Here is a 16,581-nt window from a genome sequence, read left to right as displayed (position 1 = left end):
CTCACACAAACGTTTAGCGGAACTATTCCTCTCTCACACATAAATTTTCTGGATTTTTCATGTTTTTTTTCATCGTGAACACATTTTGTGATAGTGTTATTGGTTTTGCATGTTTACCCACCTCTCTGTAATACAAAAAGTGTCCATGGTTGGCTGTGCTAATGTTTTGTTGGTGTTTTTTTATTATTTCTTGTGATCATGTATTTTTTCACCTTGAAGTGCTATTTCGTGATAGCTTATGTTACATTTTCTTCCATTGTAATAAGTTCATTTCGACCTTCATTGTTGTTGTCATAATGTAGGGGGTCCGGGGCTCTGTCAAGCTGTCAATGGGCAGCTTTTACTCCGGTCTCCCCGTCATCATGTACCGCATGATGGTCGAATAAAGTATTATTATTATTACTACTTAAAATTTTCGCTTTTGGCTATATAGGGACTACTACGAAGGCCAATTTGGCTATCTGTGGTTGGAGCTATGTGGTAACCGTGCTGGCAGAGCTGCGCTGGCTGCTTGCTTTCAGGGAGGCTTGCTGTCGCCGCTGCCGTGGCTATGTCGGACGAGGGTCCGCGTTTTAATCCGCTTAGGCTGGAGGGCCTCCCGGGCATAACAGCACCCCCGCCGCCAGACAATGCGTCCGGAAGATGAGCTACTCCCACGCAGCTCGGCTGACGGGGCGTGCGAGAATGAGCTCTCGGTCTGCAGGCCTCTCTCCTCATCGGCTGGGGATGTCCAGCTCTGGGAATTTCTCTGCGAGGTTTTACGCACAGCAAGTGCAAGGCAGTTTGCATCAAATCTAAACGTAATTGTTGCCGCGAAATAAAAAGAACAGAACGTAACAATATAATCGAGCGGGTGAGATTACAGTCCTTAAAGGAAATGGTAGTTCCTAGAATGCACTACACTAAAGTGTTCAACACTTAACTTACATAAGAAACAAGCGTCTTTAAGAACTACATCATTAAGACAATAAATAGGCAATACAACAATGAATGTGCGAAGGCGTAAATGCTCAAAACTTGGTTTGCTTTCATTTTACCACAGCTCAGTAAATGAAACAGAGAAAGGAAAAGTAAACAGTAAACACGAGAAGCACTTATTAGTGGAATCCGCCATTCTTCAGCCGCTCTACGGGCCAAGGCTTCACAAAAGTTGAGAGGCTGACTATCTCTGCGCGACATGGGTCCGAAGAGTGGGAGGCGAGAGGGGCGCTTCATTGCATGGCTCTCTGCTGCGTGTCTATTCCCCTTTCTCCGTAGCAGGCGTCCACTCCTGCAGTGCTGCGCTTTATGAGTCGGACTGGCCTTCATGCGGCGCCTAGAAACTTTCGAGGTGATTTCGGGCGCTGCAGTTACGCGGCCCACAAACGCACAAGCTTCTTGACCCGCACTTTTTTCCCTTTTCGGCGAAACTGTCGAAATTGTTTTTTTTTGCGCGTATTTTGGAAGTCGCCCTGGCGGACCCGTTTCGCGCGCCTCCGGTTATCGCGGTGCCGACGCGTGTTAAGCTGCCGGCCCTCTCCGCAGCATCAAAACTCAACCTAGAGATCTTCAGAAGCTCTTCATTTGCGGGATTTACGCTGCACAACCAATTCGCATGCCCCTCACTCTCAGCGACGGCTTTTCGGAAAAGCTGTTGGCTGCTCTTTCGTCTGTGCTCGTCTACCTGCGCGGTCTGTCACAAGACGCTGGTTTGACCTTCACTGAGCTCTTCTTTGTTTCGATGCAGCGGCGAGGAATGCGGCGACGGTCGAACTGTCGGTCGTTCATTCCAGCTCCTACAGGTGGTGCGGCGGCTGTTCGACATGGCGGACGAAGCGGTGATGGTGCCGGTGCCATACCGTGCGTCTCTACAGAAGAACAGAGGTTTCTTGACATTGTGGCACTTTGGGTGTGAGCCTATAGATAAGCAGCAGTAAATAATTGTCGGTTGTTAACATATAAGATCTCATGCCTAGATTCGGCTGCATTGCAAGCTCGAAATAAATATTTATCGATATTCGCATGGAATCGCTAGTTCGCAAGTGCCGCAAAAACTCCGAAACTTGCGAACTCAGCATAGTAAAGTGCGACAAACACTTGGAACTGCAATTTTTTTGCGCGTTCACTTTCTTGTTCTTTCTGCACTCACCAGAAAGCGGAAAGAGGCTACTTTAATGACCCAGACAGTCTGACGCTAGCTATATTTCGTGTCTACACGAGTGTGGCCCTTACCCGCATAAATACGGTATGTGTATTTATTGCGCGCTGATTTTATAAGGACGCAATTGAATAACAAAATCAGCAGTTGATAACACTGGCCACGGTCCACGGCGTAATATAATTGCACTTACCAAATAGAGCAGTAATCAAAACCAACTTTATAATGTTGGCCTGTATCAAACAAGCCAGAAACAACAAAATCCTTGAGCCTAAAATTTTGACTCGTGATTGGCTGCTTGTTTAGGTAAACAGGAAAGTTTTACCAGCCGTCTACATTTTCTCACGGAGGAATACTGTCCGGTGGTCCTGAATGCGGGCGAAGCTTTACTGCAGATTTAATTTTATCCGACTACGGTCCATCTGCAGCGTACATATGCGGTAATATGAGAGGAAGTGTAGCTGTTGTTCGAAGAAGCAGCTACGGGGTCATTCGAGCTTTATAGTACAGTCGAAATTAGCGCTCAAAGTGTGTTTTTTTACAAGCGGGAGAAAACGCTGTGATCGAGTGAGCTGACAATAGTTGCCCAGAAGCGTTTGCGGTTATTCATCCACTTTGCGCATTATATCCGGGAACTTGAGTTACCACAGTTGTGAAGGTCTTGTCATTTATGTCGCCATTTAGCAGTCACGCTGTGGCCAAAAAGCCGCGTTTAATCTAGACCGGAATGGACTAAAGCGTGATGGTAAATCTTTGTTTTGTGCAAGCGTCCGCCTTAAAATATAACCGATGTACCTACTCCATATCAGCTCAGTATATAATCTCTGCACTGCTTTCATGCAGCTGTAATACGCTACGTTGGTCAGATGAACAAAACTCCGAATTGGAATGCACTGACGACACGGTGTGAACAGAGTACACGTCGCTGAGTAACAGACGGGTCATTGGGCTGAAACCCGTTACCAACCTGCTGAATGCACTTGATCACTGCACTCTTTTGATCACTGCACTCTTTTGCACTGCCTTTGGAACTCTTTACGTGGTTGCGGAAACAACATGTTTGGAATGTTCGCACATCGTGGAATAATAGAATGTGCTCATTTTTGACGCGTACCTTACGCTCCTAACTACTGCGACTGCACGCGCCGTGCAAAGCGATCACCGGCTTCAGTAAGAGGCCGCGTGGCACCGTCACCGTCGCTGGAACGACCGAGCCTGATGGAAACCCAAAACAGCTTTCGTGTGTGTGAATTTCTGCAGAGCATCGCTGTCCTGAACTGACATTTCGGAGCCTCGCCTTCCCTGGCCACAGGGACTCTTATTGCACTTTTCGGCTAACGTTGCACTCTGGCCTGGCGCTTCAGTGTTGCCGTCACGTGACTCCCGGTCGCTTTCTGTACTGCAGAGTGTCGCCTCAACTCCCTGACCAGTGCTCGCCAGCCGAATCGACGGAGGATCTCCGGTTCCGCCATTGCTTTTGCTCGAAACCCCACTGCAGCAGCCCTTCTGGCTTACACCTCATCGTGCGGCCCTAATCTTTCGCCCTTGCATTCTTTTGCAGCGCCTCCTTCCCAGATCTTTCGTCTGGTTTCTCCAACATTACGCTCTGGTGGCATAGTTCACGGTTTCTCTTACCTCACCTTTCACCTCCGAGTCCAAGTTATTCGCTGGGCTTGAAATGGTCCTGTGGCACATTAATTCTCTCCTAGGATTGGCACTAAAACCAATCCTCATGGTACTGCGCTTCTCGCTACCTTTATGACCTAAATCATCGGTCCTCGCTGCCAAATTTGGTCTTTCTTCCTCGGACCGAAGCTGCCCTATCCCGGCTTTTCTGGGCGGCAGGCGTGTCACCAGCCGTCTGAATTTTACGCCTGAGCTCCTGCAGCTCTCGTCTGGTCCGTTCCTCTCTTCTCTTTCTCCTCACGGAGTTCTCGCTTTTTTGGCTCCGCTTTTCGTTCCAGAATCGTCTCCCACGACTCGTCCGCCTTCTCGATTGTCACCTCCGTCATCTGGGTGAGGGTGCACTGGGAGGCTTGCTGTCGCCGCTGCCGTGGCTACGTCGGTCCAGGGTCCGCGTTTTAACCCGCTTAGGCCGGAGGGAATCCCGGCCATAACAACGCCTCCGCTATGCTACAAGCGTCTAGTCTCCTGGGAGCCACAGCTGCGTCCACGTAGTGCGTGCAGGCGATGCTTGTTCGCGACTTGATTGTGCACCGGCTCCGTTTTCTCTGGTCCGACGGATGTGGGGAAAGGCGAGGAACGTTCCCCCGGAGGGACATCTTGATTTGTCTACTTCCAGCGCCCGAAACAGTGGCCTTACAGTGAAGGTAACCACGGACAGGAGAGTATGCCATCGGCACGAAACCTCCATGACGTGTCTCCTTGGACCAGTGGACAAGATGCACGTTTCCGTTAGCTAGAACGTGTTTCATGACGGTCACTGAGCTGCCGTATGATCGAGACAGACCGTGGACAAATGTCCATTTAGGTGAATATAACACTGTTCCAGGCCTTCCTGCTCTGCTTGTGGTCGTGTGGACGCTGGTATCAACAAGACGCGTGGGAGAGCTCACTAGAGGTAAAAATTACTCGAGCGTTGCAACCCACTAGAGCAGCGTGCCCTTCCTGCTCCTCTCCAGCAAATGACTACACCTAAAGCAGCGCTATCGCCTGCACGACCGCTTTACACGGGCCAAACTAATGATCCGTGTCTGCAGCTGCCTGGAAGCTGGGACGTGTGCTGTGCTGGCTCTGCAATGGTGCTCTTTGTTTCCAGGGAGCAAAATTAAGACAAAGGGAAGCAAGAGTGGCGGCGCTCGAAATTTTCCTGTGGTTGCTCCTGCACAACATTGTGTTTCCTAGTATGCTGACGACCGATGCGTGATATATGCACATCCGGAAATTCTCAACAAGCGTTCTTAAGCTCTTACTACTAACGTTCGTCAAGCATTGAAGGTCAAATTGACGAAAACAGTAACCACGTGACCACACTACATGGCATAGCAACAGTGGGCGCATAGCGCCTCAATTAATACTTGTACTGCTTGTACTCTCGATCCGTTATATATATATATATATATATATATATATATATATATATATATATATATATATATATATATATATATATATATATATATATATATATATATATATATATATATATATATATATATATATATATATATATATATGTGTGTGTGTGTGTGCCAGTATAGCGGTCATCCAAGTGGACCCCCCGCCCCCCCCCCACCCCCCTGGACTACAATTTGCATAAAATTTGGAGGCAACCCATTTGACGCAGAATGTTCGAAGTAGTGCCAAGTGACTTGACATGTCCCTGGGGATGAAACTACTGATCGAGGTGAGGCCCAAAATGTGATTTGGATTCGCAATGACGACCTTTCCGCCACTTTCAGACGGCCATTACGGCCGAACCGTTTGTCGCTGGGGGATCCGGATGGTGTCAAACGATTCGTCGTGCTGTGATGCGCACGTTTTTAAAGTTTATTAACTGCTATAACGAGGAAATATACCGGATATAGCGAAGGTGGCTGCAAATCGCAATAGTGTGCAAAACCCATGCGGTATAGATGACGCTGTTTGTGTTTTCGGCGTTTCTAGCTGTCAGCCGTGCGGTGCGGACGCATGTTTCGGTGCTCCTCGCATTACGTGTGGTGACCGGGACCGGAAGGACTGAAGACTGCGAGAGCGACGTGACTACGTCAAATAGATGAGCTCTTTTCTTTAATGTTTTGAAAGTTTAGATTTAGGCTAGTTTTCAGTTAGGCTAGTTCTTAGAGTTATAAAGAGCAGAATTTAAGTCAGAGACCTAACGGCCGGGACTATGCCAGCAGCTATAGATTTTCAGCGCTAATTTGTGAGTTAACTGCTTTATAAAGGTTAGTTATTCATTTTCTAGGTGATTGGCATTTGCGGTGGGCAGAATATTATTTGAGCACATGTTTGCAAGTGATTTTTTTAGCCTGTACATATTCTAGCATTTTGTGGTAGCAATAATCGAGTGCTGCTCAGATGGTCAAGCAACTGAAGGTTAAATGCACGGAGTATGAGGGGTCGGTGAATTTGAAGGAAATGCGGTTCGAATGTGTAGAGGAGGCTGAAGGCGTGGATTTGATGTGCAAATGCTGTGCATTAAGTGCACGCCTGGATAGGGCTGACGAAGCGAACACGAACCTAGCGTTACATATGGATGCTCTAGAAAGAGAGCTATATACAAGTAGATTGGCAGAGCTACAGCGCTCTTCAAGAACAATTTGGTCAACGGAAAGCAAAAATGGCTGACACCGCCATCCGAAGCCACATTGGCGGACATTCTAGCGCCAGCCACGTGGATGGGGCCTGCGCTGGCATGGACAGCGATAAGGAAGTAGGTCAGGCAGGTTCAGACAGGAACAGCTACGCACACGTGGCAGCTAGGAAGTCTGGAGGCTATGGAGAGAAGGGGGACAAGCTAACCACAAGGAATGAGGTCACAGTCACTGATAAGAGGCAGCATAATCTGGAAGTTAGGAGGGAGGAACAGAATACCCTTGTCCTTATCGGTGGTGACTCAAACATGAGGAGGTGCAAAAGAACTATAATGGCGCGTGTAAAGGGTGATAGGCGGGTAGCAGTCGGGGCATTCTCAGGGAGGACAATGGACACGGTACTGATGAGAGACAAATAGCGAACTTTCTGAGAATGTTGCAGGGGGCAATTTGGTAGTGGTAGCGGTGGGGCTAAATGATGTCCTGAATGATGACGCCGCACAAGTAGTACACTTAGTTAGAAATCCAACTAGCCCAACATCTAACTCTTTTAAAGTCCATTTTTGTTCTCCCCCCGTACGAGAGCGGAACACCCCCTCTCTAAGGCGGCTGTTTGTTTGTTGCGACTTGCATTTCTCGGGAGCAATAAACGCTCATCCGAGCAGAATTCTCGTGTTTGTCTCCTCTGGCCCGAACCCGCCGTGGTTGCGACTGACCGCACCGCGGGTTGGGCGTCACAGCTCTGACTGTTAGGGCACGGCACCTTGGTGCTAGAAAGCGTCTACTGCTTCTAGCCCTTTCAGCGTTATTACAAGAAAAACTCCCAGGGTGTCGCAGCTAACTTTAGCCAGGACTTAAAAATATGCCGACGCACTCTAAGACGACGCGACCAAATGCATGTTGCCGACTATTGTATGGAGCAAGTCACACTATTTTTGTATTCTGCTGAATTGCATAATTAGTCGAAATTAATTAACCGACTTCGCAAGCAACAAAGTTAGGCAAAAAATTCCAATGAGAAAGTTGAAGAACGGTTCGCAAAACGCCCGACTGAACAGTTTCTAACTTTCCGTGGACTGCGTTTTTTTGCGCTCACTGCAGGTGCCCGCGAAATACATAAAAATACTACGGGACATGCCCGCTTGCGCGCCGCGATTGCAGTGCTCTCAAACGTTCCGCCTGCAAACGAGCAGATCATTCAGCAGGGTGTGCTGCCGCTGAAAAGGTGGCAGAGCAGCGGACCAGGCACTGGCTGCGCAATTTGCGCCAGCGATGAGGTGTGCGCATGCTTATCGCCATCATGAATCACCGCGAGGGCGTAAATCGCACAGCCAGCGTCGCGCTGCAGCTTAAAAGATCATTTGGACCCGCTGATATCCCAAACGCTCTTCTCAACAGATATGCCGAGTGGTGCGCTAAATACCTTTTCGTAATCTTCACTGAAAGCCTCAGGACAGGAGAAGTTCCAAGCGATTGGAAAATGGCTAAGGTGTTAGCTGTCCATAAATCAGGCGATATAGCTTTGTGTGAAAATCTACAGGCCAATTTCCCTGCTACATACTTCTAGAAAACTGATTGAACACCTTCTTTTCAGGCACATAAGCTCATTTCTAGAGGGCAGGAGTTCTCACGAAAGCCAGAACGGATTTCGACAAAGTTTATCGACAGTGACGCAGCTGATTCATACCACAAATGAAATTATGATGACACTAGATAACAACGGACAGGTAGACCTAATTTTCATTGGCGTTAAAAAGCATTTGATCGGGTATCGCATTATAACCTGCTGTTAAAAATAAGGATGCTATTGAACAACCAGCAAGTCGTGCAGTGGCTAGACTCCCACCGTACACAGCAACGCCAGTTTGACCATGCAGATATCCGATTCCAATTCCACAGCAGCACCAGTCCTTTCAGGAGAGCCCCAGGGCTCAGTCCTTGGGCCGCTTCTCTTCCTTACTTTATTTGAACGACCTCTCATTCAATTCACGAGTGCGCTGTCGATTCTTTGCTGACGACTGAGTTATATAACTGAGCATTACATACGCCGAAGACCACTCACATTTAAGCGACTACCTGAGAGCGGTTTCCAACTGGTGTGTCACTTGGAAAATGCGTGGAATAAACAGCTCCAATGCAGCAAAACGACAATCACGCGACAGAAAGAACCGCTTCATTGCATATACCAAATTAACAACCTTTCGATTATCCCAGCTGAGCAAATAAAATACGTCGGTGCGCACATATCAAAGCCGTTGTTTCAGCAGCGTTCCAAAAGCTCTGGTCATTAAAGCACCACCCAAAAAGCACTGCTCTCCACGAGCAAGGCGAAATTGGCAGCCTACGTGCACATCCCTCATACGGCGAATGCTCGAATACGCCGATGTTTTCTGGGATCCGCGCACTAAAACAGATATTAGCATACTTGAAAGCGAAAAGTGTACAACAGCAGTATCTTGCCGGTACTCACCTACGGGGAAAAAAACGTGGAGGCTAATGAAAAGGGTTCAGCTTAAGTTAAGAAGAACGCAGTGAGCCACGGAAAGAAAAATGATAGGTGTAACGTTAAGAGACCGGAAGCGGGCAGAGTGGGTGAGGGAACAAACGCGGGTTAATGACATCCTAGTCGAAATCAAGAGGAAGAAATGGGCTTGGACAGGGCACGTAATGCGAAGGCAAGGTAACCGCTGGTCCTTAAGTGTAACGGAGTGGATTCCAAGAGAAAGTAAGCGTAGCAGGGGGCGGCAGAAGGTTAGATGGGCAGATGAGATTAGGAAGTTTGCAGGCATAGGGCGGGCGCAGCTGGCAAAGGACAGGGTTAATTGGAGAGACATGAGAGAGGCTTTTGCCCTGCAGTGGGTGTAGGCAGACTGATGATGATGATGATGTGACAGCTGCGACCACCCTAATTCCGCAAACTTCTTAATCTTGTAGCGGCACCTTGTAGCGGCCGTATAGCGGCACGCGAAGAGGAGGAAGAACCTGGAGCGCGAGCCGAGGAGAACGCTCGGGACCTTTGCCAGGACCGGACGCCGCCGCTGCTTCCTCTCCGGCAGCCCTCAAGAAATGTGGCCGCGGTCGCCTTTCTGGGCGACCTCCACAATCTCATCCGCTCACATAGCTTTGGGCGGCTCCCACTACGCGCTTCTCTTGGAATCCAGTTCGTTACCCTTGCCCTCGAATTACATACCTCTTTCTTCTTTCACTCCCTCCTTTATCCCTTCCCTTACAGCGCGGTTTGGGTGTCCAGCGAGATATGTGATACAGTTACTGCGTCATTTCCTTTCCTTAAAAAACAATTTTCAAATATTTTCAACAGCCTCGGAAGAGAAGGGAAATTTACGATGGGCAGCGAAGCGCTAGAAGTTGTGACGTCAGCCTGCCGATAAGAACGAGCGCGCTTCTTTCGCTCAGACATTCAGCACAAAAGTCATGTGATCAGAGCTTCTGTATTGAACAGCACCTCAATAAACGGGGCCAGTCTCTTAACACCGCCAACGATGCGTGTCTGACATAGTGTCAGAAGTCTTCCGATGTAGACCGTCAGAGGCATATGCAGACCGACGTGGCGGAGCAGCCGTATGAATGCGGCGCAAGTCTTCACGGAAGTAACCGAAGCGGCGAGCATATGATCATGGCAGGGATAAAGCCTCCGCAGCCACTTGGTTTTCACAACGCCGCAGACTGGCCCTCTTGGATCGAGGACTATACAGCTTCGCATCCGGTCTCTGCGAGAAAACCGAAGTAATTCAAGTAAAAAGCCTTCTTTACACGATGGGCCGGAAGGCATGGGAAGTTCTCCGGTCGCTGGTTGGCAAAGACCTGAAGTCATTTAAGGTCATAAAGTTGGAAGCCTATTTCGTGCACACGAAGAATACCGGTTACGAGAGCGCCCGCTTTAATCGATATCGTCAACAGCCAGGGAAAACTGCAGATGAGTTTGCAACCGAGCTCCACAAGTTAGCAGAGCGATGCGACTTCGGTAGCATGAAGGATCGTTTAATTAGGGATCGCTTTGTAGTTCTAGACAAAGCATTGTCGGAAGAGCTTCAAATGGATTCGATTCCAATATCACAATGGCCACCGCACGTGACCGAGAGCCACGACAAGCGAAACGGTAAAGCGGCAGCACGCAGACTTGAATGGACGTGAAGGCACGAGTGCCGAAGCGCGTACGTGCAGCAGTGAAGGAGAAGAGCAAGACAACAGAACAGAAGGGAATGCTACATTCGCTCGTCGCAAGAAGCACGCTTCTGAAAAAAAGTCGCACATGTTGCGCAGGTTCAACACACTCGCGAACTATTTGCCAAGCGAAGCAGCAAAAATGCTTTTACTGCCAGAAGTTGAGGCATTTCGAGAAGGCTTGTCGCATTAAGAACCGAGAAAGAAAACTCGACGGGGTAACGGAACCTGATAACGCAGGCCGATTCCTCGGCACAGTCACATCGTGACAAAACAAGGCGTGTGCGCACTTCGTGACGGTACAGATAATGGCCATGAATTGAAAATGAAAGTTGATACTGGAGCAGAAATCACGGGGGGGTGAAGGACTTTCCCAGGAGTACCGCATTACCTTGATAAAGCAGAAAACCTGAGAGTACGAAGTGATGCAAGCATTGGCACGCGCGGAAAGTTTCAGGCTGAAATCGGATGGAAAGACAGTCGCTGCGAGCAGACAGTGTACGTCGCGAAAAACCTGCGTATGCCTCTACTAGGGCTGCCTACGATTAATGCCCTTGGAGTACTTCGGTTTTTGGACTAACTAGAAACATCCGATGAGGTCGCGAAAAAGGACTGTTTCAATTGGAATCGGATCTATAGCAGGAGCGCGCACGATACGGTTGGTGGAAAATGCGATCCCCTGCACAGTGTCAACCCCGCGCAGGATTCCCATCCCGATGGAGCAAGCAGTTAGAGACTATGCAATAAATTAATTGAGGTTACATAAAGCAGACGAGAGATTGGCATTCGATCACTCGTCACCCCAGTGCAAGAATTTCTGAGCTAGCATCAACAACAGCGAAGACAGACGATTAAAAATTACGCTCCTCCTCTCCCCCTCAACTCGTACACGAGGAGCACCAGACAAAAATAAAGAAAACAGTTCTGGGACTGGGCCCCGCCCATGAATACGTCACCCGCTGACGTTTAATTTGCAACTTCCGGTTGTCGCTCCTAGCCCCCCAGCAGCAGCGTCGGCGGCGTGGCGGCATCTCTCCGGTCTCTTCTCCTTCCTGGATTGCGGCGCGCGTCGGGTTTCTTTGCTTGTCATCTGTGGTAATTAGCAGTAATAAACCGCGACATCGAGGTGCGACTGCTCGCTTTTACGGCCGCGATGGGCACCGAGCCCTATGCGTGCGCACGAAGAGCCGTGCGAGTGGCTCCGGAACTCCCGACAGAAGGAGGCGGCCGAGGAAAATTGAAACCATATGCGCGAAGGCAATGCCCTGGCTCGCGCTTGCGCGAGAGGGTCGCGCGGCGGCACGAGCAGACGATTTTCACGGCTATCGGAAGTGTGTCCGTGACGTCGTGGCTGCCGTGGCTCCAGCGAATGAGAGCGTGTGGTGGCCTGGCGACGTCATGGTACAGTGACGTCTTTGTTCCACGATTTTAGTTCCAAAATCGGTCACTACGAGTACACCAATCGGCCCTCGAATTTTGAAAAACACGTTTTTTAAAAGTTCATAATAAATTGCCGGCTCAGTTCTGAAGACTCATACTTGATGTGAATGCTTCTTAGCATCATTTCTAAGCATTGAAAACATTTACAAGTGACTTTTTATTCGTTGCATAGTCCCTTTAAGGAGGAGTTTGACAGGCTCGAGCGGGAAGGCATGATCAGAAATTTAAGGCCGAGGATCTGACAATGGTGTGCGCCAATTGTGCCGGTTCTGAAGCCATCTGGCGCAGTCAGGATTTCTGTCGACCTCACTCAACTAAACAAGTTCGTAATAAGAGAGCGCCTCCAACTACCAACCATAGAGCAGATCATGGGAAGCTTTCAAGAAGCCTCTGTGTTCTCGAAATTGGACGCAAAACCTCGAGATTTTATCAAATTCAACTTGCAGAGCCGAGCCAAACCCTCACAATTTTCATAACATCGTACGGCAGATATTGCTGCAGGAGGCTACCTTTTGGTATAACCTTTGCACCAGAAGTTTTTCAGAGGAAGTTCACGCAAGTTTTGGAAGGACTATATAGTAGGATACAACATAAAAAAAAACAGCAGTTGTTAACACTGGGCCACGGTCCACGGCGTACTGTATTACTCCGTTAGCCAGTCACAAAAGTTCACGAATCATCCTTTTATGTTTGACTTTATTAAACAAGCAAGGTAAGAAAATTCTAGAGCTTAAAACATTTTTCTCGTGATTAGTTTCTTGTTTAGGTGACGTGAGAAGTTTTAACAACGGACTCCTTTTTCGTCGTGGATGAATTCTGTGTGCGGCGGTCCAAAATGTGGGCGGAGCTTCACTGCAGACTTAAGCTGTATCCTTCTATAGACGGCGTTTTGAACTATATATGGACGATATCCTGGTGTTCGGGGCGCAAATAAGGCAGAACACGACTCTCGTCTGCACAAAGTGCTCGAGAGACTACAGTGGGTAGGGGTGAGGCTAAACAAGGAAAATGCTGTTTTCCAGTCCAGGATGTGCCATTCCTTGGCACAATTAATTTTCGGCGCTGGGAGAGTGCGGCCGCATCCTGAAAAAGTGTGGGCCATCACATACTAATTTTCAAGGCCGCAGAACGTATCGGATGTCCATTCTCTTCCCGGAATGAACCATATTGCTAGGTTCCTTCCAGAGGCGGCGTTGAAGAGTGCGCAGGCTTCTGTGCAAGGACAGTGACTGGTCTTGGGGACCGCAACAAGAACAAACAATCTACACGATCAAGGAAGTCACCAGCTCGGACAGCTGCCTCGCCGCCAAGTACCACCCCCTTTACGAGACGATAGTTTCAGCAGATGCTTCGTCATATGTTCTTGGTGCTGTACTAATGTAGATCCAACCATCCTGGGAACGACGACCGGTTGGTTTTGCTTCGAGATCGCTAAGACGGAACAAAAATTGGCTGTGGTTTAGCTCTGGTTAACCATGGTTGCATTGCGAAAGCTTCGTTTCCTCGGCACGTCGTCTACGCAGCGTCTCATTCCGACTCTCCCGAGAACTCAAATCGGTCTCTTCCGCAGTTGGAGTCACTCCGGGACGTGGCACGACTTCTTTTAGCCGCGTCTTCGTTACGACGCTTCTCGAGTCGTGCGACGCGCTCTTCTAGCGTCTCTTGAGCGCGTTAATTGTCTCTTCCTCGCTTCGTTCTGTCGCTGTTGCGTTTCTTTCGCGCTCTCCATTAAGACTACAATCTACAATACACTACTGCTGTTGCTGATAGGAAGAAAGAAAAAGAAAGTGCAGGGGCCTGCCTACTGGCTCAAGCCGAACCACGCTCGCTGCCGCGTGCTATAAGTAGGAGAGTTAAAGGATAGGAGAGCAAAGATAGAAAGAGAAGGCGCTCGTTAATATGCCTCGGGCTGATCCCGGAGGCAGTGCAATACCAGGCCAACCCGTGCCAGAGTGCTTCAAGCCAAGCACTCCGCCATATTCCAAAAATAAGTTTAATATGTTGGGTCCAAGAACCCGCAGCGGATATTAAATCAGGTATCAGATATCATGGTGTCTACAATACACTGAGGCGAAGCGCATATATATATATATATATATATATATATATATATATATACCCCGCGAGGCGACACCTCCTCAACCTCTACCCCAGCGGAGCACATCTGGTGGAGTGAGCGGCGACGGCAGCGGCGTCGACGGCGGCGCCATCTGTTGGAGCGCAGCTGCGGTGTTGCTATGCAACGGCGGCTCAAGGTCGTTCGTGGGACCGCGCATACGGCTGAAGTGCGCGACGAGCCGAAATGGCTCGCTGGCTGGAGTAGTAAAGATTTCGCTTTAAAAACGCTCTCCAATACAGATGGCGGTATTAGCGCTGACGTGGGCAGCTGAACGCTTCGACGAGTTTTTTTAGAGGTTCTGGACGCCATGCCGCCGCGCATTCAAAGATTCAGAATGCGTTTGATGAGGTATCACTTCACACTAACGCACGTTCGGGGCAAAAGCGTTGCGACAGCAGACACCTTATCAAGAGTACGACCGAACGCGGCTAACCATACTCTAGGTGACCTGACGGAGTCTGACGTGTCTGCTTTTGTCGACGGAATCGTTCAGGGCATACCTGCAACAGAAATCATGCTTAATGCCATACGAGCCGAGCTAATGAGTGCTTGTCATTGCTGGAAGCCTGCCACCACGGGTTGCCAAGAGAAGAGAGGCTGCCAGAAGTTTTGACAGTTTTGGCCCGTCCGTCTAACATTCAGTTTGCAATGAATTGTTGCTAAAAGGTGCTCGCATCATTGTTCCGCGAAGCCTGCGGAAAAAAATAATCGAACGAATACACGAAGGACACCAAGGTATCGTTCGCTGCAATGCAGACCAAAAGCAAAATAATCTGTTTGGTGGTCAGGGCTCAGCAAAAAGCTAGCGAAAGCTGTAACTGATTTCCGCGTATGTGCGTCCGAAGGTGTTCAGTTCGCGGAACCAATGCTTCCGTCGGAAACGACAGAACTACCATGTCAAAAAGTCGGCGTTGACGTGTTTGAGATAAAACGCGCCGTGTACCTTGTTATCGTAGATTATCGTTCCAGATATCCAGAGCTGGCCTTGTTCAAGGAAGCCACATCATCAACCATCTGAAGAGCACCTTCGCCAGACATGGTACCCTAAACAATGGTTTCAGGTAATGGGCCGCAGTTTGTCTCGTTTGCTTTGAAGAAATTTTCAGATGTGTATGGGTTCAAGCACGTCACAACTAGTCCTCGCTTCCCGCAATCTAATGGCGAAGCTGAACGCATGGTAAGGATAAGGCTATTTATGAAGAAAGCAGAGGACCCCTACATTTCCTTGCTGAACTACCGGAACTCGGCAGGTCCCACAGGTTACAGTCCAGCACAACTTTTTATGAGCCGTCGATTGCACTCAAGGATACCTTGTGTTGAGTCTAGGCTAAAGCCTTCTGTCGTTAGTTCTTTCTGGCAGAAAACAGACGAGGAGCACAGCAACAGGCACAAAAGATACTTTGACAAGCGTCACGCTTCCCGATATTTGCCCAGACTTTGTACAGGGAACCGGGTATGGCTGAAAGACAAGGGTGCTTCCGGAACTGTCCTACGGCCATCCCATACACCACGGTCCTACTGGGTTCGTACAGACAACGGTGCAGTTTGCCGGAACAGACGTCACCTCTTCCTACTGCCAGAGACGGCGATAGTGCATCATCGACGATTCAACGGGACCAGCACCAGAAGGGGCTGATGCAACACCGAAGAAGCCGCAAGTTTCCGCGTCGCGAGCCAAGTTTTCAGTTAAGTATGCCGATGTACAGCAGCCATCTGATGTTGGTCAACAAGTCAGCGAAGCTACTGGGCATCAGAGCCACACGCTAGGGTCGCATCAAGACACCGAAACGACTTGGAATCAATTATAACTGAGCTGTGTTAGAGTTCCTATGAATGTACTTAGCTTGAAAGAAAAAAGGAAAGATGTGACGTCAGCCTGTCGATAAGAACGAGCACGCTTCTTTCGCTCAGACATTCAGCACAAAAGTCGTAATCAGTGCTTCTGTATATTTTGAACATCATCGCAATAAACGGGGCCAGTCCCTTAACACCGCCCAACGATGCGTGTCTGGCAGAATTGGTAAGAGGTTACATCTACTTAGGAGATATGTAATGACCGAATATCTAGACCAGCGGAGTAAGATATTAATCGGGAGGATAAGAAGGGGATGCAGTGCATTTGGCAGGTACTCTCAGGTCATGAATGACACGTTGCCAGTATCCCTCAAGAGGAGAGTGTATAACAGCTGTATCTTACCGGTACTCACCTAAAGGGAAAAAACTTGGAGGCTAACGAAAAGGATTGAACTTAAATTGAGGACAACGCAGCGAGCCATAGAAAGGAATATGTTTGGTGTACGTTAAGAGACACGAAGAGAGCAGAGTTGGGGAGGCAACAAATGCGAGTTAATGATATTCTAGTCGATTTCAAGAAGAATAAGTGGACATGAGCAGGGCATGTATATGCGAGGGCAAGACAACCGATGGTC

General features: G+C 48.8%; 1 pseudogene; it reads right to left on the bottom strand.

The window, feature by feature from the left end:
* Positions 1 to 13,932: 13,932 nt before the first annotated feature.
* Positions 13,933 to 14,108, bottom strand: LOC144130741 (U2 spliceosomal RNA; annotated as a pseudogene).
* Positions 14,109 to 16,581: the final 2,473 nt, after the last annotated feature.

This window comes from Amblyomma americanum, chromosome 4, assembly GCF_052857255.1.
Source record: "Amblyomma americanum isolate KBUSLIRL-KWMA chromosome 4, ASM5285725v1, whole genome shotgun sequence".
Lineage (NCBI taxonomy): Eukaryota > Metazoa > Arthropoda > Arachnida > Ixodida > Ixodidae > Amblyomma > Amblyomma americanum.
This window is presented reverse-complemented; position numbering and strand designations above follow the sequence as displayed.